Source organism: Lepidochelys olivacea (assembly GCF_965140295.1).
Source record: "Lepidochelys olivacea isolate rLepOli2 genome assembly, chromosome: 2".
NCBI lineage: Eukaryota > Metazoa > Chordata > Testudines > Cheloniidae > Lepidochelys > Lepidochelys olivacea.
The window spans coordinates 63,855,876-63,881,203 of record NC_140412.1 but is presented as its reverse complement, the minus strand read 5'-3'; the positions used below and the strand labels follow the sequence as shown (position 1 = coordinate 63,881,203).

Sequence of the window (25,328 nt, the reverse complement as noted above, 5' to 3'; positions counted from 1 at the left end):
GCTGAATCCCAAGCAGAAACTATTAGAAGAGACACCGCACCGTGTCTCGTTCCTGCATTTAAACAATGAAAGAAATCCATTCCTGCCCGCCGGCAGATCTGTATTTTCATCCATTCTGAACCATGGAGACTAGGAGCAAACCAGAACTAAAGGCAAAGCGAACCCTACCTGGGATGAGGATTACTCACTTTAGCGCTGGCTGTAAGTACAAACCTCCTGCTGCAATTTTAGGGCGCTGCTGCGAGGGGTGGTTTTGTTTTGTTTTTCCTTTTCTTTAGGAGTCTGCTGCCTTGTACCGTCCTGAACCCAAGGTGGAAAGCGAAGGAAAGGAAAGCCCTGCGCTTCCTTGGCCGGTTGGGGACGGACCACCCTGCACATGTTGGCCATGGCTACTGCCGCTGTAGCTTCACACCGTGGAATGTCAGGTCCCATCGCAGTTTCAGGGGGGATTTGCTAGCTCTATTTCCAACTGGGTTAGAAGGTCTTTTCTGGCCCGCGTGCAATTTTTTTTTAAAGGCAACGTGGTCGTGCTCTGAGTCTAGCCTCTTCAGCCCAACGTGGGGGTCTGAGTCCACCCAGCTTGAAGGAATTCCGGGATCAAAATCGCTTTCCCGTTTTGCAAATGCCCTTGTGTTGGCCGGACTTGTTCTGGCAGGATTTGATTTCACTATCCTGAGATCAATACACCCCTTCTCCCTCCATCCCCCCCCCCCTCATTGCCTTTTCTGTGTGAGCGCGCCTGGGAAACCGGATCGGTTAGGGGAAAGCCTTTGAATCCCGGGGGGTGGGGGGGTGCTAAGAGAATTCAGCCGGTCCATGCTTTCTTTGTGTGGTGCTGAAGCCGCGGAGCTGCTTTGTGCTTTGGCAGGAGAAAATGGCGAGTCCTATTGTGTTTAGGCCATTTTCTTCCGGTACAAGGGTCCCCCCCCCCCAATCCTAAATACTTCAAGGCTCCTTTGAAAGAAGCCACCGACCCCATGAAGTGTGAATGGCTGCAGCCCTGCTTTTTGCCCCGCCGCCGGTACCGCGCGTTTGAGATTGCACCTCTTAGCTTCTGAGAGGGCGAGGGGGCAATTGGTAGCCCAGGGCTCCGAAGCCACTTGCACTGAAATGGGACTTGCAGGCGCGTTTGCAGATGAGTTTCTTCGCATGAAAGAAATTAGAAAGCGCGGGCGGTGTTTTATACTTATTCCCTTTCGGGGGGGGGGAGCTGTTTTGTGTGGTTTAATTGTCTTTATACTTTAAGCAAGAACACGGAATAACCCAGACAGGAAAAATTCAACTGGGAAAAAGCTGATCCAGCCATGAAATGGTCCTGAATGTCTCTTGCAACTTATTAAAGCTTTAAAAGTCTGTAGTGGTAATCAACTACTTTTTAAACAGGAAAGGGATTTTTATACACCGATTGCATTGCGAGTCTCTGAGTAGTATTTTAGATTCTAGATTCTGAGTAGTATTTTAGGTTCGTGCATATTTTATGTCCGCTATAAAATATAAAGACATGGTGGTTTTCCAATAGCTTAAATTAAGGTTATGTATGTTCGCTCCCTGAATCATAATTGAAAATCACTTCTTAATTTCCACGTTAATCCGTTTAAATAAATGGTGAAAGAGCCCTAGGTTTTAAGAGTATCGGGCTTAGTAGTCACCATTTCATTATGATTTCGAAGTATCAGACATCTGTCAGCTATTAAAAGCAATAAACTATAAATAAATGCAAATTCCCACCTGTGTTCAGTGCTCTGCACTGGAAAACAAAGAGACTTCTTTTTAAAAGTGCCCTGGAGAAACTTGCAGTTTACTTCGCCATTTGACAACAACTTCAAATGTATTATTGAGTTTGTGCAAATACACAGCGATTTACATTCTTTAAGATGTAGCATTCATCTCCCATCATGCAGATCAAAACCATGGACAGCGAACGGATATTAAACTAAAATGGGAAAAGCGACCACAGGATAATATTCAAAATACACACATGTGAAAATAATAAGAAAACTAGCTGCTCTGTCTTTCTCAATACATGTGGTTTCAATTTCTTGTAATAGCAGAAGTTTCAAAAACAAAAGATGAGGGAAGTGGCATTTCTAATTTTGCTGCATAGCAGTCCGCCTTCTATTCTATTGAATTAGTATTTATAAGACTTTCATCCGTTGTTACCTGTTACGGAAGTCAGAAAGATCAACCCACTCTGCATTTGTGTGCTTTTTCTTACACGCAGAGACAAAAATAAATCTACAATTCAATTCTAACATCAGCTGAGTGACATTGGTGTAAATTAAATTGATTTGATCAGTGATCAAGTTCCACAATTGGGAAAATTAAATGCCACTTTGATAGACAAGGATAATATGGAACAGATCTATAAAACAGCTCCTTAAAAATAATCTAGATATTGAAGGGCTGCTTTCCTCACCCCACTACATTATATCATACCATTTATTTTGCCTGACTGCGATACGGACGTTATTGAAACAATTGTTTGATGCAGAGACTAGGATGATGAGTCATCGACTTTATTCCATAGCAAATCTACAGCCATGGCTCTAAGGCAAATTTCCTTTTCGTTTTGATCATTCCAGTTGAGCTGCCTTTTCAAATCCTTTTAAATCCTCCCAAACCAGTCAATGCAGAAACATGCACAGAAAGCTCTCGCCCGAACTCGGGAGTTTAAATATATCTGAGCTTAGAAATGGGGAGTTATGGATGGAAAGGCCTTACCTCGACCTACAAGATTTATAAATACACTTTTCCTCATTTAAGTCATTTAAATATAAGATTCGATTTTGTTTTAAACAAGCATCAATTTGGGTGAGGCCTTGAGTGCAGCTGGATTATTTGGGTTTTTGGCTTTGTTTTTAATATCTAAACAGATTTACTTGATACACAGAAAGATAAGCATCTATAAACACCCTACCTCCAGTTTCTCTGAATAGAATCTCTCTGATTGACATGGATAGATCTAACCATAAACAAAAGTTTCTCCTAATAATATGAAGAGAGAGTATTTTATATAACCCGCTTAGGTTTGCTCAAACCCTGTGTTTCAAAGGATATAGATAGGGTAAGGCCAAACTGGTTTCATTTGTGGGTCTGAATTTCAGATCAGTTATTTAGGACAGCGTCTGTTTCTGTCTGATGAATCAGTCCGCTGGAGGACACGGATAAGGGGTGCCTGTTCGGAATACAGAGAGTTTTAGGAGACTGACTCTGGGTCATAACTAGATTGCAGTCTGCGGTGAAACGGTGGTTAATGCATGGGCTGTAGTGAGCTAGCGGATCCTGTTGTCAAACCACAGCGAATGACGCTATAAACACCAAAGCGGTGCCGCAGTGAAGGGGATCTCATTGAATTCAGCTGTTTCCTGGGGAAGGGTTGAATGGGGTGAGGCTGGGATTAGGAGCCACTTCGCTGCTGTCAGTGTGCAGATTAAGGCGATACTGAGGCTGGGGGAGCTGCACTGGGATCGACCTTTCACCTCTCCCTCCCAAGTGGGAGAGTTTGCCGGAGAGAGAGCTGGTTTGCGGGGCTCGGGTGAGGTTCTCTAGCCCGTGACGGCCCCGGGCTGAGCAGCTCAGGGCTGAGATCCTGCCGGGTTCGCTCTGGTTTCAAGGACACGGGGAGATGATCAGGACTTTGGGAGCCAACATCTGCCTGGCTGGTGACGTCAGCAGCCCCGTGTAATCCGCTTGTACTGAAGGCAGATGCCTTATTTGTTTGGCTGGAGAGCCATTAATCCCTAATTCGGGATCAGCAAGCGAGGGGGAAAGACCAGACCGCGCCACCCCCCACCCCAAAAAGCACCTAGCACCGAAGAGGACCCTCACCTCGCGTTCTCTGCGGGCTCCGGCGCTGCCAGGGGAAAAGCTTGAGCTCTCCGCAGGTTTGAACCTTTCTTTTTGTTTAGCTGGTTCTTCCTTTTTTAGTGTGTGTGTGGGGGGGGGGGCGGTTTATGGGGAGTGCTCGGATTTTCCGGACGGATTTCGCGCTCGGCTAGTGTATTCTGAATGCATCTAAACTGGGGGGATGGGGCGGGGGACCTTTTGTTGCCTTTTTTGTTTTGGTTGGGGGGGGGGTTGGATGCCCGTTTGTGGCTGAGGTTTGCGAGCTCTGGAAAGATCCTATCTGGCTCGAACGGTGTCGTCGACTGGCAAATCCGCTTTGCTTACATAGAAACTCAAACGGGGGGTTGCTCCCCCATCTTTCTCCCGGCCCCGGAAACTCCTGTCCTTCATTAGCTCTTCTCCCTGGCTGAAGGGGCAGCTCAGGCAAGTCGATTTCCCCGTTTATTTCTCCCTATTCAGTATATCTCCCTCCCCCCAGACACACACACTTCTCCTGATCAGCCTCCCCTCTCCTCCTTTGTCATTTGCATACATTAGCCAGTGCTTTGCGGGCGGGCTGTAACGCTATTCCCCCACCCCCAGTCCTTTCTAATTCTCGCGCTTTGTCTGTTTTCTAGGAGCTCACTCTCCGGATCTATGGTGGTCAGGGTAGGAACCGCGTCCCCACGTCCTGTACGCACAGAAGCTGGTGTGCAACTGAAGTCCTTGGGAAACCAAACTCCTGGAGCCACCCATTTCCGTTTGCCAGAATGGAACCGCGCTCGTCTAAAGAAATAGCCCAATGTGCCTTCTCTCTCCCTCTCTCTCTCCCACTGAAGCTAAACTTCAGAGGCCACCGGTAGAGGTCAACTGGCTCAGTTTTAGGGCGCTGATCGCATTCAGACTGGGTAATAGGCTTTGCACAGCAACCCTCCTTGGCTCAGGGATGCCGTCCGAATCAGTCTGGATTTGATGCCGGTTTAAACGGTTAAAAGGGCAGTAAAGGAGTAGGTTGTTTTCCTTCCACTGCACAGTAACTCTAGGCAGGCCAGATGGGCTGTCCGTAGCCTCCCGGGAAGGGGCAGGTGCGATCGGGTTAATTTTCTCTGCTTTACAAAGAAAGATGAGGCGTCCTGTCCTTTCATTTTTCAGCGCTCCCCCTCCGAAACCCTTCCTAGCGGAGAGGAGCTGGAGATGCTGGGCCTGTGTCCGACGCACAGAGTGCGAAAGCTAGCGTGTGTGGTGGGGGGAGGGGGCAAACCCTACACTTGCTAGCCTTAAAAAAAGAATCAATCTGAGAAATCAAAATTAGAGCAAAACCAGATTCTCTATTTCAAGCGACCAGAAAAGCCTGGCCAATTTAGAGCAGCAACTTGGCAGGCACACTTCACAGACCCCTGGCCCTTGGAAATAACAGATGGGCTAGGAAGACACCTCGGACATGACTAACCTTCAGCCAGGCCTGGAGGAGGAGCGGGTGGGGGGGGGGGAATCTACCTTCCTTGCAAAGATCAGTTGCTATTTTGTTTCCAGAGTGAGAGATCCGAGGCTCTGACTCTCCGTGTTCACAGCGGACCTTGATTTAATGTCATACAATTAAGGCACGCGGTGAATGCCAAGAGCGGAGCCTGACGCCAGCACTGAAGATCATAGACCATAGAACAAACACAACAGTAAAATAAAAACAGACCAGACGCAAGAAATAAAAATCCACAGTCCTTCACCTAAGAAAATCTAGACTAGATAGGAATGCACAGCTGGAATGGCTAAATCCTCTGGTGAGGAAAGGAAGGCTGCCACTGGGTAAGCTTCTTCAAGTGGCAGTTGTCCCGAGAAGGCTCTGTGGAGGGGCTGGTTTATTATAGGCAATACAGCAGCAGTGCTTTAGCAGGAGAAGTAGGTTACTCTTTTGCTTCTCTGGGCTAACCAGTGTAAAGTCAATTAAAGAGACACATTATATATGGTCATCCTCTTCCCAGCATTGTTTATTATGCATCTTCCTACCAACCGTCCAGGAGCATTAGGCTCGGAATGCCCGCTTGTTATTTCGTCCCCTTGTGAGGCTTCTTGACATGCTATTCTACCTGATTTGACTTGCACTCCAAGTAAGGTGATGCTGAAGAAATTAAAGCAGCCAAACAATTCTAAACGTAGGAGGGCCGGGGGGAGAAGGTTTCACAGCTAGGGAAGCTTGAAAGAACAGAGAATCTGACTTCTGTTGAGAGGCTCTGGGTGGAGTCTTAAAACGTCCTACGCGTGAGAGTAGGGTAGTTAGACATGGGAGTCCTGGAGCTTGGGGAAGAAGCCAGGGCTCGGAATGTAACTCTTGCTCAATGTCTTTGTTTAGCCGGGCCTGCGCCTGCAGAGGAACAAAGCGGGGGAAGAGATACTCTGCTCAGGTCCCATCGGCAGCGGCCGGAGCCCGTCCGCTGTCCATGGTCCTGAAGGCAGCTCTTGCGCTTTATTCTCCAGCTCGGAACAGCAAGACGCCGGTTCTCTCTGACGCTAACTCATTCGCATCAGGAAAACACATTCGCTTTGCGATCCAGACTAGTCCTGGATACTCTGACCAGAAAAAACAGACGACTGGATCAAGGCTACTTTATTTTCCACCTCCCCCACCTTGAATAGTTTTCAGATTGCGGACATAAGTATATTTCATTCACTCAGGATCCGGGCTGTAACTGAAAGGCCCCAGTGAAAAAGAGACCCGCTGTGACAATTACATACCTACGGTTTAACAACAGAATTTTGTAAAGCGGGATTATTGTGTTACCTATTCTGACAGATTACTCTAAAACCCTCTAACCGCTTCCCCCAAAATAACAGGTATGAGGCACCATATTGATCGGCAAGCAGATAATAGTACTCAGAATAGTACTTTGTCTGTCTACAAAATGCAACCGTTACAGCGCCAGAATCTATTGATTCTTGGCGTTTCACAGAGTATGCCAGCCGCTGAGAAAGTGCATGCCTTTAAAATATGCCACTGGGGGAGAAAGGAACATTAAAATAAGCAATATAGGGTCTGCAAAATAACTGCAGATAATGAAGGCTCAGGTATTTATAGGACACACTGCTGCTTAATCTAGATTAATATATAGGGGCAGGAAAGTGCATTACTTCCTACACACTGCCTGTCTGAACATTAGCATGGCAGGGGACCGAGGGGGCAAGCACAGCTGCTGCTAACAGCAATAGAGAAGGGTGATAACTTTCCACAGCACATTTAGTCATTTGCTAGGGAGATCAGGAAACTCCCTTAACATTGATCTCTTTTGCAGACGAGGTGAAAACTACCTTTTCCCGCTATCTTGGTCACTGGGGCCTCGGTCCTGCAGTAGTTGAAGTCAACGACTAAACTCCCATTAACTTCAGTAAGAACAGAAACCGGCTGCTGGCGGTGGTAGGGTCTGTTTAATTTTGGCATATTACTCTCCCTAGGGTTTAGCCTAATTCTAATATATTCAAATAATTCATTTAGCAAACATTCAATAGGCCAACACAGCCACCTCTGGGCATTTAGGTATAAATATAACAAACATAGGCACCAGGAAACTGCTATGCTTTTGGAGCAAAACAAGCATGTTAGAAGTGAACCCCTGATTCTGCAAGTCCTCACTCATGCGAAAGAAACCATTGGTTGCAGTAGGAGTTTTGCCCGAGTGAAGACTGCAGCTAGGGCCTATTACATTCACCACAACAGAGAAGGATTACCTCTCTCCCTTTGCCCTCCCGGAACTTTTCACAACTGAACTCTCCTTGGGCTTTCTGACACAGAGGAGTCAAAACGGACAGTTGCAGACCCTTTCCTGGGAGCTGGTCGAATAAATGGAAGCTTTAATTTCGTACCTAGTGTTTCCTTTTAAAAGCCCGAACTGTTAATGCTTTGAGTCTGCATGACTTATGTTTACAATTCTTGTGAACAGCTTCCCAGGATTTAATTAAGAAAAAATGTAATTATTGGAACAATAAAATAACCATCCAGACCTATGTATCATGGTATATGTATATATGAGAACATATACTATTTTGTTTAATCCATTAAAAGTCAAAGCAAATTCTAACTCAGGAATAGATTATAAATTTACAGGTTAGCTGAGCAATATAAAAGCATAGCTCTGAAACATTAAATTAATTGGTTTAAGGATTTCAAATACTAGATTACCCCACTGGTGAAACCCGCCTCTGTCTTTCGCATATGCATCAAGTCAGTCATATATACTATTCAATGTATACTGTATAATACCAAATAGGGCATATAAATGAAATGCCCAATTACTGAGACAGTTAAAAATACTTCCCCATTTTTATTAGACAAAAGGAATCCTGGTATTTTCTAAATTGAAATAATATAGTGATTGGAACTGGACAGTATGCTATGATCTGGAGGAACAATGAGCTCATAAAGAAAGGTTTTATTAAAGGCTGAATAATTCCAGGTCTGATGAGATTTTTGATTCTCTAGGAATACTGAGAAATTCTCTCATTTGAAAATAATCTCGGAGTTTACTATTTACCACCTTCCTTCCTCTTTCAAAAATGGAGTCAAAAGTTCTGCTCTCAGCAGTTTTTACACAGTGCAGCATAATGTCCTATCCTAACTCAAGGAAGGCTGGCCAGTGGGAGGCGAGCAGAGAGATTTGTCTTGGGGCCCCCTCTGCATCAGAAGCATTTAGATTTGTGTTTGGTTGGTTAAAGTTAAAGCTTCTTGGAGAACTGTTTTGCCCAGTGAACCGCTCCTATTTTGTTTGAGATGAAGCAAGGCTGCACCATTGGGAAAACGTATGCAGATGTTTGTTTTCTTATTTCACTCTGGCTACCCAGAGCAGAAAACTTAAAGTAGGTTACTTAACTAGGTCATGGTACCCTCTACTGGCCAAAAGAGGAAGAACATCGATTTGCAAAAGTGTTCGATGACATCTAGGAAAAGAACCCGAAACTAAACATGACATAGTAACGTAATACTTAAGATTATTCTAAGTACTTTGCCATTTAAAGGACTGCGAGATAAACCGGCCGCTTGGAACCCGAGGATTTCCCTCTATTGTCTTGAGGTCACAAAGCGGGATGACGACTTCAGGGAGAAAAGGAGTTCGACATTCGAGAACGTTTGGTCTGCAGCCCAGTACCAAGCCCTCCAGAGTCACTCAGGAGCAAGGGACTGAGATTAAAGCCTGGGAGCTGAACAAAAGGCAAGATATTGCCCAGTTAGACAGATCAGGAGAGAGTTCCAGTGTTGACATTTTAAATGTGGCGTGGGACACCTGAAATAACACAGGTAAGTGGAAGGAAGATCAAAGAAAACTCTACCACAGAACTTGCCCTCTTGAATTTATTTAATCCTATCCTGAAATCCTCAAGAGTAGGATCCTCAGATTTCAAAGGGTGGAAGAAAAGGGCAATAAAGCATAACTTTCAACCTACCAAAGACTAGTGTGTGACAATGGCTTTTACGGTCAGACAAGAACCCAAGATAAAAGAGGGGTCCAACAAGAACTAGCAAAGGAATGACATGAGATTCATGTCCCAATCCCTGCTATACATACACAAACTTCATTGCTTCAGTTGCATTATTCAGCTCTTCTGATGTCAGTTTACTGCCATAAATAGTGATAGAATACCAGGTTGTAAATTTGGATCTAAAAGAAATTAAGTATCTCTTAAACTATGGAGAGGTGTAGCTAGAAGATAGTACAGTTGTGCTACAGTAATGTATTTTTAAAAATTAAATATCTGACACTGTTCCTTTTTAAAAAGTGGACTAGAAGCAGCACAGTTGGAAAATGAGGGGGAAGGAGAAGCTTGTTTTATAGTTACACTTCTTCAAATGTTCTATACAAATTGGTATATATGTACAGCTGTATTACTTGAATGTCCTGACTTACTAAATTATAATAGGACCATAGATACACTTGAATAATTTTCAAATAAAAGAATAAATGTAGTAATTCTATCAGTACTGATGTAATGAAGTTAATTTATTGTTCACACTGATTTGAAGGACTAGTTTATAATAAATCCTCCAGAAATAAAATTTGATTTATTAAATTGTGTCAGTATGCAATGCTTAAATGATACTCACTTTCATGCAAACTAAAGTTTTATATGAAACTACTGAATATCTAATTTAACCTTAATGTTAAATCAGTCCCTAGCAGTTATACTTTTACAATTTTTCTGCACTAGAAAATATCATATTAACTAACTATATTATTCATAAATTGGTAAACAGATAAATTTGGAAACGGAAAAGAAAAAATTGTATGGAAGGTTTGTGCTAGGGCATTTCTCCCTCAGCAATTACAACTGAAACACTTCTCTGAAAATTACTTTGCAGTTATTTTAACAGAGAAAATAATTAGAATATGTAGGTCTTTTTCTGTCTTTGACAAAGATACATTTTACTATTGTTAGTGTACATCACAGTACAGAACGCTTCAGTAAAAGAGCTTTTGCATGGTTCTCCAAATGTATAATCCTCCTCAGCATAATATCCAGAGTTCACCAAACCTATAATAAAACACATTAATATTAAAGAGATGTTTTGAACCCTTCTAAGTTCTATAATTACACTATTAAAAGCACTCAGAGTGCAAGAGGTTCAATCAAGTCATATTCAAAGAATGTACAGGTCACTAGAAAATAGTTCTCACCCGCAATATGTGTTTTTCCTGTCAAAACTTAGTAAAGAATTTTACACTGTAAGTTGGTTTTTTTGGGTTATATACTCCCCCTGCATTCAGTCCATACAACTGCCTTTAACTTCAGTGTGAGCTGAGAGTGTAAACTGAGGGGAGCATATAAAGTGGACACAGTTAAAAGTGTATCCTTAACATTTTTACCATGTTTACTTAAGTGAGACTTAAGATACTTAGATATACTGGGTGAAATCCTGGCCCTATTGCAATAGATAACAACACTCTCATTGACTTCACAGGGTCAGGAGTTCATCCACAGTCCTTTCTCAGGCAGATGCCTCTTGAATTCTATGAGAACTTGTATGAATTAGGTGAAAAGTAAGTACAAGTATTAGGATTTGGCTCTCAGTATTTAAAAAGAGAATTTAAAAAATGTAACCATTTAAAAAAAAGTCAAAGTTTTCACACCCTTTGTTGTGTACAATATCCCACATATCATCAGAGCAAATAGTTTGTGTTTAAAAGACAAAACAAATAGCTTTACATAGGTCTCCCGGCCCCCCCTACTGACTGCATTTTGAACTAAGGTTAAATATTAGATACTCTACTATACTTAAACTAAGAAATGTAAAGGCTGCAGATCAGAAATCTCCATATCCTGAAAAAGTTGCCCAGGAGCTTGATTTACTGGGTTACAATAAGGAAATGTTTGTCTTAGTGTTCTCAGCATAAAATTGAAACAGTTTTTAACTGGTCCCCAAACATGCCGCTGCATCTGTTTGTGCACACAGCCCCCCGCATTAAAGGCATGTAAAAGACCAGATTTAGAAATGCAATTTGGGTAATTGTACATCTAACTACCTGGATTTGAATATGCAAAACAGACACCTGCACATGACATAGAGGCAAAAAAGTAATATTAAAAACAAAGTAATAGATATTATATCCCCCGTCTTAGATTCCAATTCAGGAAAGCACTTAAATACGTGCTGCAAATTAAGCTCATACTTAAATCCAACTGATTTCAATTTAAGCATGTGATTAAGTGTTGTCCAGAGTATGGATGCTTTCCTCACTCATGACTGACATATCCCCATAACACTTATGCATGTGCCTACTCCCATTGAGTTGAATGGGGCAGTTCACAGGGATAAAGTTACTCACATGTAAAAGAGTTGCTCGGATTGAGCCCTACATTCTCATGAAGTATACCCAATTCCAAGTAACCCCACACAATAATGAATACAAATAAAAGACAACATTAATGCAATGTTAAGATTGTGACCAAAATCATGTAAAACAGAGCTGGACAAGAAATTGTTTTCCCATCCTGTGAAAACTGGCAAGATAGCAAAAGATTTTTCCAGCCCAGATAAAGATGAAAAGTCAAAACCTCAATTTTTTTTAACTGTAAACCCAAACAAATTTTCATTTCAAGTCACTAACAATGTTTTCTTTTGATCCCCTGCCCGCCCTCCTTCATTTCCCCACCTTTTTTGGAATAAATTTACTGCAATTTCAAAACAAAAAGTCATCTTGACTTGAAAACAAAGAACTTTCCAGTTCAAAAATGTCAAAATGGGACATTAACCATTTCAAACCTTCCCCCCCGCCCCCAAATAATTTCTCTACTCAGGAGATTTGCTGAAACTCACCCTGTTTCAGTTTCAACGAATCGGCATTTTTTGGTGAAACATGAATAGAAAATACAAATGTAGTCTGCTCGTAAATTCTTTGAACTAACAAGAGAACAGTTCATAGCTTACATTTAGCTAACTACAACAGCTTCACATCCATATTCAGTACATTCATCTTTAAACGTAAGTCTGTAGACTTAGTTTTTGTAGGTCCACAAAAATTCCAGGTGCATCAATGGTGATCCCTTTCTCTCTCTTGCATTCTCTCCCTCTCACACACACACATTCATATATACACAAACACATGTACCACAATATATATGAATCCTAAACAACACTGCCTGATTATTTGAAAATTGCATGTCACTCAGGTTTGTTACACATCACCAATTTTTTTTTTCAACCAAGGTATTAATCATCAATGAAAATTATGTCTAACCCAAGTTTCTTGTCAAAAATATCTCAAGTTATTTTTCCTCAAACTTCGGGCGGAGGCCAGTCATGGACAACTGCACCTGAAGATGAGAACATTTTGGAATATTATAACTGTAAACACAGGAGACTAGAAACTTTTAAACATTGTTTACCCCTTTGTTATACAGGCAATGCCACAGGCCCAGTAGAATACATGCTCCTGTAATGTACATTATAGCATACAGCTCATATTATGGATGTGAAAGAGCAGAGATGAAAGGTAGTACTTCCCAAGGTGCAAGGAAAATGCTAGCATGTTGGGATTTTGGGAGAGCAGAATTTGATTTCTTTCCTTCTGTCAAGGTTCCTCCCCCACTCTGAACTCTAGGGTACAGATGTGGAGACCTGCATGAAATACCTCCTAAGCTTATCTTTACCAGCTTAGGTCAAAACTTCCCCAAGGTACAAAATATTCCACCCGTTGTCCTTGGATTGGCCGCTACCACCACCAAACTAATACTGGTTACTGGGGAAGAGCTGTTTGGACGCGTCCTTCCCCCCAAAATACTTCCCAAAACCTTGCACCCCACTTCCTGGACAAGGTTTGGTAAAAAGCCTCACCAATTTGCCTAGGTGACTACAGACCCAGACCCTTGGATCTTAAGAACAATGAACAATCCTCCCAACACTTGCACCCCCCTTTCCTGGGAAATGTTGGATAAAAAGCCTCACCAATTTGCATAGGTGACCACAGACCCAAACCCTTGGATCTGAGAACAATGAAAAAGCATTCCGTTTTCTTACAAGAAGACTTTTAATAAAAATAGAAGTAAATAGAAATAAAGAAATCCCCCCTGTAAAATCAGGATGGTAGATATCTTACAGGGTAACTAGATTCAAAAACATAGAGAACCCCTCTAGGCAAAACCTTAAGTTACAAAAAAGATACACAGACAGAAATAGTTATTCTATTCAGCACAATTCTTTTCTCAGCCATTTAAAGAAATCATAATCTAACACATACCTAGCTAGATTACTTACTAAAAGTTCTAAGACTCCATTCCTGGTCTATCCCCGGCAGAAACCAGCATCTAGACAGACTCACAGACCCTTTGTTTCTCTCCCTCCTCCCAGCTTTTGAAAAGTATCTTGTCTCCTCATTGGTCATTTTGGTCAGGTGCCAGCGAGGTTACCTTTAGCTTCTTAACCCTTTACAAAAGCATGCAGATTTGATAGGTAGAGGGCTGACTTGTAGAGTCTACAATATTTGTTCCTTCGAGTGGCTGCTCCACATAAAAGAGAATCATAGCTGATGACCTGTGGCTGTGGCCTGTGCTTGCGTTTGAATACCTACTGACCTCAGATGCTTGGGATCAACTTGCCCTAGCAGGAGTGTGTGTGTATTACACACCAAATGTGTTATGTCACCCACTAGAGGCTGGGGACTACTCCTGCAGCCTACTCTGCTGCCAGCTAAAGTTCCTTCTTTAACTGTGCTTTTGGTACTGAAGGTCAGGATTTGAAAAATTGCTACGGTGAGTGATTACAAAAGCTGCATCATTGTCCACTTAGGTTTTGGTTAATTCCAAAGTACCCATGTGGAGTACTTTGGCACGGCAGATGAACTAGCAAACATAATAGGCCTTTTCAGTTTCCAATGCCTATGATTTTGTGTAAAAAACTCTCCATTACCCATGGGATGCTACCATATTATATATATAGCGCGCGCAACAGCTTCATACAGTAGCACCTGCTACATTGACATAGCCTGATTACGGTCAATTATCTAAAGCTGCATATTTTCTAAATTCTGCAAGAGCAAGGATGCTCTTCAGAGTGCTGTAGGGATCAGGGCTGCTAAAGAGCTTCTAAGAAGTACTGTAGGAACCAGGAGGGTTGTAACTGGTGTGACAGGGTCAGTCCAGATGGCTACAGGAGAATAATAGAAGGCAGATATATTCGCCCCAGGTTAAGTAGGTCCCTTTTCCCTGGGTAAGGTAACAGGGAAGGTTTTTTTTTTTTTTTTTTTTTTTTTTTTGAAACAGAAAGGAAATTTATTTGTAACAGTTACAAAGAATACAAAAGGATAAAAAAAAAAACTTAGCAACAAAACAACGCAATCAAAAGGTATAACACAACAGCTTTCAGGAGGGAGAGGTGTTCAGGTTAGCCCAGGCCCAGAGCGGGGGGGCTTCCTCGACACTCGTGGTCTTCCACCCTCCTGAGTTACCTGGTGGCCTAGAGCGGGGGGGCTTCCTCGACACTCGTGGTCTTCCACCCTCTCGAGTTACCTAGTGCCGCGCCCAGGGTCACCGACCCTCCCTCTCCTGAGAGTGCCCGACAAGATGGGCACGGCTGCGGGGTGGGTGGTTGGGAGGGAGGGGGGTACACCCATGTATTATAGGACCCCTCCTAGAAGACAGTAATGATGGTATTCACAGCAACTAACGGCTGTGACTGGCGGCTCTCGCTCTTTCCCTCAATCAGAGGGTCAGACGGAGGGAACCGGACGGGGTCACCGAGCAGAGAACCCCGGACAGCGCCCACCGCTCCTCGAAGGTGTCAAGGGAGTCGGTGGACGCTGCCCAGAGGAACTCCGCCCGGATACGTGAATGTACTGAGAGTCGGAAAACGGCCTCACAATCGCAGGACGCCTCATGAGCCAACCTCCGCTCTCTGGTCTTATAAATGGCTGTTTTAGCCAAGGCTAGGAGGAGGCTAACCAGGAGATCCCGCGACTTGGTGGGGCCACGGATGGGGAGTGTATAGATAAAGAGGTGGGGAGAAAAATGAAGCCAAAAGCGCAAAAGAATATTTGTGAGGAGCCGAAAAAGAGGCTGCAATCTGGCACACTCTAAATAGACGTGCGCCAGGGTTTCCCTCACGTTGCAAAAAGGGCAAGTCTCCGGAAGGGAGGTAAAACGTGTCAAAAACACGCCCGTGCTCACAGCCCCGTGAAGGAGCCGCCAACTGATGTCCCCGACGGGCCTCGGGACCAAGGTGGAGTACAGGCTGGCCCACCGAGGTTGCTCACCCTCCAAAGGTGGTAAGAGATCTCGCCACTTTGTATCGGGGCGGGACACCAGGGTGCGGGCATGAAGGGTATGGAGCGTGAGTGTATATAGATATTTCCGTGATGCAACTTGAAAACCGACCGGTTGCAGTTCATGCAGCCGGCTCGCAGTGAAAGGATGAGGGGTGTGTTGGGATCGACAGAGTAGGGGCCCGATGGAAAGGTCCGGCGGGCCTGGGGTAAGGGATGGGCGGGGCGCGCCCTCGCACAAGGCTCGGCTAACATAAGCCCGAGCGGCGGGGGTCAAAGCGGCCTCCACCTCCTGAAGCACGCGCCGGGGGGTGCGAAGGCTGGAGAGCCCCATGCGTCGAGCGAGCGTCAGGGGATCCAGCCAGTCCCCCCGGTCGTAGTCCAGGAGGTCCCCGACCCTCGTAACTCCCGCCAGGACCAACCTCTGGCGCACCGTGCGGGACTCCGCCGCCTGCACACAAAGTTGGGGGTTGTGTAGCAGGGGCTCCGTGAGGAGATCTGCCCCCACGATGGCCGCCACGGACCTGGTCGTTGAAAACAGTTTCCAGGCCCGGAGGAGGTCCTGGTAGAAATCCGGCAGCCCGGAGAGGTCTCGCGGAAAACCTCTCGGACAAAGATAAAAGAGCTGTCGGTCATAGCGGAGCCCATGGAAGCGGCGTAAAAAGGCATGCGCCAATATGCTCCACGGCGAACTACCTACACTATAAAGGAGCCTCTGCAGGGCCTGGAGGCGGAAAACGCGGACCTGAGTGTACAGACACTTCAGGCCCTGCCCTCCTTCCTTCAGGGGCAAGTGGAGAACTCCAACAGGGGCCCAGTGCAATCCTGACCAAAAGAACTCCAGAATCAATCTCCGGAGGTGGGACAGGAAACCCGGGGCCGGGGCTAGGGTGTTGAGCCGGTACCAGAGCGTGGACAGGACTAGTTGGTTAAGCACCAGTGCTCTCCCCCGAAGGGAGAGACATCGGAGTAGCCTCGTCCATTTCCTGATCCGCTCAATCACGCCGCCTTCCAAATTTTGCCAGTTCTCCGGCGGAGAAGGGTGCGTGGCAGAAAGGTAAACGCCGAGATAGAGCAAAGGGCCGGCACTCCACCGGATGGTCTGAAGCGCGGGTGGGAGGGGGCTTACCTGCCGCCAGCCCCCCACCGCCAAGCCAGAGCTCTTGACCCAGTTGACTCGGGCGGAGGAGGCTGCCGAAAAGATGGCTTGGCATGCCTCCACTCGCGCCAAGTCGCCCGGGTCCTGGACCACGAGGAGGACGTCATCGGCGTACGCCGACAGGACCAGCCGCAGTTCCGGCTCCCGCAGCACCAACCCCGTCAACCTCCTGCGGAGGAGACAGAGGAAAGGCTCGATCGCCAGAGCGTACAGCTGGCCTGAGAGGGGACACCCCTGCCGCACCCCTCGCCCGAAGCTGACCGGTTCGGTCAGGGTCCAGTTGAGCCTAACCAGACACTCCGCGGAGGCGTACAGCACCCGGAGAAAACTCACAAACTGAGGTCCGAATCCAAACGCTCGCAGGGTGCTCAGGAGGTACCCATGATCTACCCTATCGAACGCCTTCTCTTGATCGAGAGACAGGAGGACGAACGACAGACCGTCTCTCCGCCCGAGTTCCAAAAGGTCTCGGACTAAAAAGAGGTTGTCAAAAATGCTGCGACCCGGGACAGTATAGGTCTGGTCTGGGTGAATCACGTCCGCCATCACGGACCCTAGCCGCAGCGAGATTGCTTTCGCTACGATTTTATAATCTGTGCTAAGGAGTGAGAGGGGACGCCAGTTTCGTAAGTCGCGGAGGTCCCCCTTCTTCGGCAGCAAGGCGAGCACCGCTCGTCTGCACGAGAGAGGGAGGACCCCGCCCTGCAAGGACTCAGCCCAGACAGTGACTAGGTCTGGGCCAAGGATGTCCCAGAACGCGCGGTAAAACTCCACGGTCAGCCCGTCCATGCCCGGAGATTTATTGGTGGGCATGCGACGGAGGGCTTCCGAGAACTCGGCCAGGGTGAGAGGCAGCTCTAGCCGGTCTCGGTCGCCCACGCTGACCGTGGGGAGTTCCTCCCAGAGCACCCCGCAAGCGCCAGGATCGGTTGGATCCGGGGAGAAAAGGTTTGCGTAGAAGTCACGGGCCCTCCCACACATCTCCTCCGGATCCGTGAGGGGGGTGCCGTCTTCCGCTAGAAGGCAGGTGACGTGTTTTTTGGCCCCCCTCGTTTTCTCCAGGGCGTAGAAGAAGCGGGAGCCGCGATCCATCTCCTGAAGGAGGCGGATGCGGGACCGGACAAAGGCACCTCGGGCCCGGTGGTCCTCGAGGGCTCGAAGTTCCTCCCGCTTCTCCCGGCACGCTCCGCAGAGGGACGGGTCCCCGGGGCTGGCGGCCAGGCGCCTCTCCAGCTCTAAGACCTCCCGTTCCAACTGCTCTATCGCCGCATTTCTCCGTCGGCTGGTGCCCCGAGTGTAGTTGCGGCAGAAGAGCTTGGCGCGCACCTTCCCTAAATCCCACCATCGCCGCACCGAGGGAAAGGCACGCCACTGCTCTCGCCAGGCCAGCCAAAACTCCCGGAAGGACATCACAAAGCTCTCGTCCTCCAACAGGCTGTTATTAAAGTGCCAGTAAGCCGGCCCCGGTCCCTCTGCACGGAGGGAGACCGTGACGGCAACCAAATGATGGTCGGAAAAAGGGGCCGGCCGAATGGTGGAGGAGTGGGCCTGTGAAAGATGGAGACGGGATAGATAAATACGGTCTAACCGAGAGCGGTGCGACCGACGGGCCTCCACCCGAACGAAGGTAAACGTGGAAGTATCATCTGGGTGATGGTCACGCCAGACGTCCACTAGGGAGTGATAGTCGACTATGTCTCGAAGAATGGTCGCGGCGGCCGGGCTCGGCTCGGCCCCCGAGCGGTCCCGTTCCTCGAGGGTGGTGTTAAAGTCCCCTCCCAGGATCAGGCACTCGTGTGAATCCAGGGTGTCGAGAAATTCGGACACCTGCTGGTAAAATTGCGGCCGCTGTGAGCTCACTTGCGGGGCATAGATATTAACAAAATTGACCACGAGCCCCTCCAAACGAACTCGGAGGTGCAACAAGTGGCCCGGCACGGCCTCAGTGACTCCGAGCACCTCGGGCCGCAGGGTGGGGGAGAACAGGGTCGCCACCCCAGCTTGCCAAGCCGTGCAGTGGCTAAAGTATACCCCGTCCCCCCATTCCAGCCGCCACCTATCCTCGGCGGTTGGGTCCGTGTGGGTCTCCTGCAGGAAAACCACAGAGTACCTCCCCTCCCGAAGGTAGGAGAGCACCTGGGACCTGCGGAGAGCCATCCTACAGCCCCTGGTGTTCAGGGTTACAATGATGAGAGGTGTCATGCGGAGGGCTGGGGGGGTGGGGAGTTCTCAGGGGTGGGGGTACTCATGGCCCCCGGCGGGTCGCGTAGCAACCCGTGTCCCATCCCGTGAGTAAGTAACTCTTTCCGGAAGCTGCGGGCCCGCTCGTAGGCCGCGGCACCGCCCTTCCCTTGCCCTCTACCCTCCCTCATAAGGGCTCTCGCGGCCCGAAGGAGTCGATCAAAGTCCCCCCATTGCTGGAGAGCCAGCTGTGCCCTATCGCGGGCACCACGGCATTGTTTCAAGAACTCCCGTAATGCATGCTGCAGCTCATGGGGGGGTAGGGTTACAACTCCCAGAGCAGTCCCTGGTGGGGCTTTTGATGCAGCTTCGTGGTCCGCTAAGGCGGGTAGGCAGGGTGCGGACCGCCGACGGGGTGTCTGACAGGCTGGGGTTATTAACTCCATCTCGTGCCTTGGGGCGGACGGGGATGGCAGGGGGAAAGGTGCAACTCCTGGGGAGTCGCAACTAGAAAACATAAAGACTGCTCCCTGGGGGGAATCTGCAAAAGGCGGAAAAGAAATAACCCCAGGGGCGGCGGTAGCCTTGCAGGAGGAGGGAAACTGAACCGGAATAGGGGTGGGGGCAGGGGCAGAGGTAAGGCCCTGGGCTTCAGGAGGCGCACAGCGAAAAGAAGGCGCCTCCCGAGCAGGGTCGGGGGTGAAGGGGCAAGGGAGGGGGCTCCGAGGAATGCTAGGTACTGGCTCCGGGGTGGTCGTGGCAGCCATGGCCCCAGGCGGTAAACCACTTTCCGTGGGGTGCTCACCCGGAAAGGCAGTCAGGGGGAAAGGGCATGGGGAGAGGGGGCCTGGGGTGAGATTGCCCAAATCAAGGCCGGCCGGCAGTAAATCATCCCCTCCCTGGGTGACCGGGGTCAAATCCAGGGCTTCAATCTCCGCGTACACAGAGGAGAGGCCAACTCCCACCACCCCAGGGGCCTCTCCGCTAGGGCCCGCCTCGGCGGTCACATCGGGGTTCGTTGGGAGTTCAGGTGGTATCTGGTTAGAAGGGGCTTCCCCCGGGGCTTCGGAGGGGAGGGTCCCCCGCGGAGGGGGGATTCCACCCTCCAATGCTGGTCTATCTTCACCTCCCGACACCAGCGAATGGATCTCACTCGTGGCCGAGACGGGAGGCTCAGGGTCGGTACCTCCCTTCCTGGTCTTCCGGGGGGCTTCCGCGTCAGATGAATGCAGCGGAGCTCGAGCCCTCCGCTTACCTCGCTTCCCCTGGACTACAGTCCAGCCCTCCATGGCGTCGTCCGGGGGTTGAGTAGCAGGGGACGGAGCGGGGCGCGGAGGCAGAGGTTCAGGGGTTTGGGGGGGTAGCGGTAAGGCAGCATTAGGGGCGGGGGGTTCTCCTTGGGGCGAGCCCTCTCCTGCACCCGGTAAAAGCTTTGCCACACCCCCCTCCATAGGCTCTGCCGAGGTGGTTACGGCAAGAGTGGGACTCCCGTGGTCGCCCGGGCATTGTTGGAGGGGTGCCTCTTGGGCCCGGACGGGGGCAGCGGTGGATCGGGTGGGAGGGGGGGTGGTGTCGGGTGCCGGGTGGCCAGGGGTGTCGGCAACAACAGGGCCGATATCCCGCCGGGTCTCGGGGGTCTCAGGTGCCCCTCTCCCCCGGGCCAAAGGGCAGTCCCTGCGGACATGCCCTGCCGAGCGGCAGAGGTAGCACCGGGCCTCTCCGGTGGAATAAAAGACCCTATAGCGGGCTCCCTGGTAGGGAACTAGGAAGGACCCCTCGAGCGCCTCTCCGTCACGCACCCCCGCCGGCAGTAAAATCTGCACTTGCCGGCGGAACGATAGGACGTGACGGAGGGCGGGGTCCTTGCAGCCTAACGGGAGAGGGCTAATAACAGAAACAAGCTTCCCCAGGGCAGAAAGAGCAGGTAACAGGGCAACATTAGGTAAAAAGGGAGGAACGGAGGTGAGGACGAAGCGAACGCCCAGATCTTCTAGCGGTTCTAGGGGGAGAAACACCCCCCCCACCACTAGGCCCTTCTCCACCGCCTCCTGGGCGGCAGTCTCCGAGGCCAGAAAAAGAACGACCTTCCCATACATCTTGGAGGCCGCCACAATGGCCATGGGTCCTACCACTGTCGCCAACGCCTGCACGTATGCCTCCACGTGGGGCGAGGCGGGTACTAGGAGGCAACGGACACCGTGCTTCCTGGTCAGGGCGGGAAGAGGGCCCCGACTACTAGTAATGGCAGCGGAGGCAGCGGGAGGGCGAGATGAGGAGGCGGCAGGTGAGGGGGGGCCTGTCGCCACCCGGGCATACGTCCTGGGGGCCGGGGGAGGGATGGTCGCAGAGCTGGTGGAGGGAACAGCCGGGAGGGGTGCCGCGATCGATGACGAGGCCACTGTGGTGGGGGCGGCCTCTGCCACGGAGGGTCCCGCGGCATTAGCGGGGCCCTTCCCTTTTGGCCCGCTTCGATTTTTCCGTCTAACTGGGGGGGGGTTCCTAGAATCTAGTGGGGCAGGAACCAGAGCAGCAGTAGTAATCGCCCCGGTGCCTCCCACTGCCGATGCCCCAGCGGGGGCGGTGGCAGGGGTTCTAACAATGGAGGCGGTGGGGAAATCTCGAGGGGTGGGCAGGAGGGTAGATGGGGAAGGGGCAACCAATTTCGGTGGAGGGGCCTTGCGTCCCTCCTTCTCTGCCATTGTGAGCAGGGAGAGACAGGGAGACACTGGGAGGGGGGGGGGCAAAAATCGGGGTCCGGTAGTAGGGGTAGGCTATGGGGTAAACAATCCGGGGCGGGGGTGGGGGGAGGACAACCCACCACAAGTGTCCAAAGAGTCTCGCTTGGTTGGTTATTATGCCTGGGCCAAAAGGCAAAGTCCAAAGCAAACAGCTGGATCCGAAGGCAGATGGCAGATTGCCAGCAGGGACGAAGCAGCGGGGGCCGTGATAGTTGTAATAGTGGTGGGGGGGGTTGGGGGCACCGATGGATCTGGGGGTAGCTCCCTGCTACACCCCTGTGCCGCCGCAGGCGCAGCTGAAATGCAGTCAACTCCCCCCCCCGAGGGTAGAAGTTCAAAAGAAATCCCTCAGTCTTACGGCCTCTCTCCACGATGATTCATAGCTGCCCGGGAGTTCTCCGGCCTCTGGCGTCTGCTACAGCTGTTGGCTCTGTCCCAAGGCTCTCGGAAAAGGTCCAGGCAAAAAACAAAACAGCTGGGTCTGGGGGGGTCCACTCCCCTCTCCGGACAGCAGGTTGGCAGTCCTCCCCCCCTCCTCCGGGGGTTTCAAGTAAGCAAGGAGCAAAGTCCAAAAGCAGGCATCGGGGGGGGGGGGGTGCTGGCGACCGGCCAGCACACTAACGCAGCTCAAAAAAACGGGAAAAAACGAAACCAAAAGAACAAAGCGTCCGGCCCAAACGCGGGGGGGAAACTAAGCAAAAGGAAAAGTGTGAAAAATCCGGGCCGGGGGGCTTTAGGAAAGAAAGGAAAGCAAATAGCTCAGGAGCGAGTGAAGAACGATTCCGGCTCCTTAACAGGGAAGGGTCCAGAACAATCAGGAACCTTCTGGAGACAATTAAGACAGACAGGCTGATTAGAACACCTGCAGCCATTCAAGAAGCTGCTAGAATCAATTAAGGCAGGCTAATCAGGGCACCTCGGTTTTAAAAAGGAGCTCACTTCAGTTTATGGTGCGCGTGAAAGGAGCTGGGAGCAAGAGGCACTAGGAGCTGAGAGCGAGAACGCGGACTGTTGGAGGACTGAGGTGTACATTATCAGCATTATCAGACACCAGGAGGAAGGTCCTCTGGTGAGGATAAAGAAGGTGTTGGGAGGAGGCCATGGGGAAGTAGCCCAAGGAGTTGTAGCTGTCGCACAGCTGTTCCAGGAGGCACTCTAGACAGCTGCATTCCACAGGGTCCACAGGGCCCTGGGCTGGAACCCAGAGTAGAGGGCGGGTCCGGGTTCCCCCCAAAGCTCCCAACTCCTGGTCAGACACAGGAGGAGTCGACCTGGACTGTGGGTTCATGAAAACAGCCAAACTGAGGGCTGTCGTGAAGCTCCAAGGTGAGCAAATCCGCCAATAAGTGCAAGACCCACCAAGGTAGAGGAGGAATGTCGCACTGGGAAATACTCAAAGGGAAGGACACTCAACTTTGCAGCAGTCTATTTAAAATTGTATTTTTATTTAGTGCTTATTACCATGCAATCTACTATACTTCTCAGATTGTTGGAGGAAAAAATTTGTTAGCCTGCCGCTTTTCACTTTTATGGCATTATTAGTGTAGCTTAAAATAGTTCAGAATGGGAAGAAAGCTGGGTCAGCCTCAGTGCTGGCAAAATGTACTACATAAGCAACTTTTCATGCCAGTGCATACTTTTTAATTTTATCTGTCCTTTGTATTATGTTTTGACTTAATATACTTATTTCTGTTTCATATAATATGTGACATAACAGTGTAATATGGTTACTAAAACCAGAGGTTCCTGAAACAAAACATATTGGATTTTTCAAAAAAACATGCTGCCAAAATATAGTCCCGTCCCATCGTGTCCCCCACATTTTTCACAAAACTTTCAGTCCTGATCTGACCCCTCCATTATTTGATCTATGGAAGTCTGGTGTATTGATTCCCACAGTTCCTTTTGTTTTCCTTTAATTGTAAGCCCATTACTATGGTAAAGCCCCTGTTCTGGAAAACATCCCTGCCCAGGAAAGCATTTAAACATGTGCTTACAAATACTTTCTTGAATTAGGACCTAAGACTTTAAGGCAATATTTATCAATAATAATTATTATATTTGATGGAGTGCTCAACATGAACTTCTGCTTTCCTATTGTTTTGTGTGTTGGTCTTACTGATAAGAAAATACTAGGGGCAGAACTTCCAAATATGACTAGAGATTTTGGGTACTCAGTTTGAAATGCCTTTAAGGGGCAAGATTTTCAGAAAAACAGACCCATTTTTAAAGTATCTCACACTGAACACCCAAAATGACTAGTTACTTTTGAAAATCTTGGCCTCCTTTCATAAGCAGAATATCATATCCAGGGCAACACACACTTCAGTTTCTAATTTACCACTACAGCTGATCAAATACCACAGAAACCTGTTTTACAAACATTTGACTTCTGAATAGCTACTGGATCCAGACATATTTGTAGCCCTTTGTATATGCTGTGATGAATGAGTTTTTGATCACACAAATGTTTGGGGAATGCTGTTCTCCATTCCAGGAGTTGCAGTCGAGCAAGTGTATTCTTGTGCAAAGGAATAGTATTCATTAAACACTGTTCACCACTTCCCAGTCTCCTGTGTAAACAGTTTTAAAGTCACATTAGGGTTAGAGTTAGAGAACAGTACAAACATTATGGGCCAAAATCCTCAGTCCAATTCATCCACGCTGAGCTGGCAGCAAATCTTGACCCTGGTGCCAACTCAACTAGTCAAGGGAGGATCACTCTAGAGTAGGGGATCTTTCACTGGTATAGAGCCAGTGTAGCATCTCCTGTACAACTGCTCCCAGATGCCACTGAAGGGGTAAATGAAAGAGAGAAGGGGCCACAGCCGGTGCTGCCATATGTCCTGCTCATTTCCAATGGCTGCATCAATTCTCTTAGGGCTGTTGGCAGCTGACAATTTACAGCAGCCTTCAGATTGCTGTAAGTTACACAGCGCTATCGGCCCAGCACACAGCCTGTCTAGGATTGGAGGAAGAGTACAAAGAATAGCTTTGCACCCTGCCCTCAACTTGAATTGCTTTATACACTCTCCTCAGCCCAGCTGAGGCACTGTGGCCCACATGACCAGTCACGCACCACAAAAAGTCAAAATGAACCCATCAGCTGCAAACGGTTAGTAGTTTGCACATATTTGCCATGTACATTCACAGAAATAAGGAGGAGTTCACAAATGATTCATGATCAGAAAAAGAAGGGCTAAAGTCATTGGTTACTTTATTCACAAACCACATATTTGACCAGCTCTGCTTACTGCACAAAAAGGTAATTACTGTACTTTTGTGGTTTATAAAAGCAATAATGATCTGCAGGTTAGGGATTTCCTGGCAGCAAATGACTCGCTGGGTAAAGGCTCTTACTTGGCTTCAAGGGCAAGTATAATAAAGACTTGATTGGGAGTTCTATGGGCATGTGACAGTGGGCCAGTGTTGTACAGCAGTTAAACATAAAATACTAAGTATTGTCATTGTTACCCAGTCCCCTGTGATCTCCTGCTAGTCTCAGACAGAGCTCTCCAAAGAGAAAAGTGAAATGCATTCACAAGAAAATGAATGGGAATTGGGACCTCTGCAATATCAGAAGTGAACCAGGGAAACATGCCTTTACTAGCTCTGGTTATTGTATTGTTGCAGTTACCTTTGCCATCGCTTCTATTATTATTTCCAGGGTCACTAGGGTAATGTTTAGCA

The 25,328-nt window shown here is 48.5% G+C and overlaps 2 long non-coding RNA genes across 4 annotated transcripts; one reads left to right on the top strand and one right to left on the bottom strand.

Annotated features, from left to right (window-relative positions):
* The first annotated feature begins 3 nt into the window (after positions 1–3).
* LOC311516591 lies at positions 4–9,876 on the top strand. 3 transcript variants are annotated; one of them, XR_014710454.1, is made up of 3 exons: positions 4–201; positions 4,464–4,733; positions 7,110–9,876. It is a non-coding gene; the product is annotated as an uncharacterized lncRNA (long non-coding RNA). The 3 variants fall into 3 exon arrangements; XR_014710455.1 differs by lacking the exon at positions 4–201 and adding an exon at positions 3,824–3,884; XR_014710456.1 differs by lacking the exons at positions 4–201; positions 4,464–4,733 and adding an exon at positions 4,750–4,832.
* A 195-nt stretch (positions 9,877–10,071) lies between these two features.
* Positions 10,072–22,251, bottom strand: LOC311517126. The gene is made up of 3 exons (XR_014710602.1): positions 21,719–22,251; positions 12,543–12,618; positions 10,072–10,338 (listed from the first exon to the last, which is right to left on the bottom strand). It is a non-coding gene; the product is annotated as an uncharacterized lncRNA (long non-coding RNA).
* Positions 22,252–25,328: the final 3,077 nt, after the last annotated feature.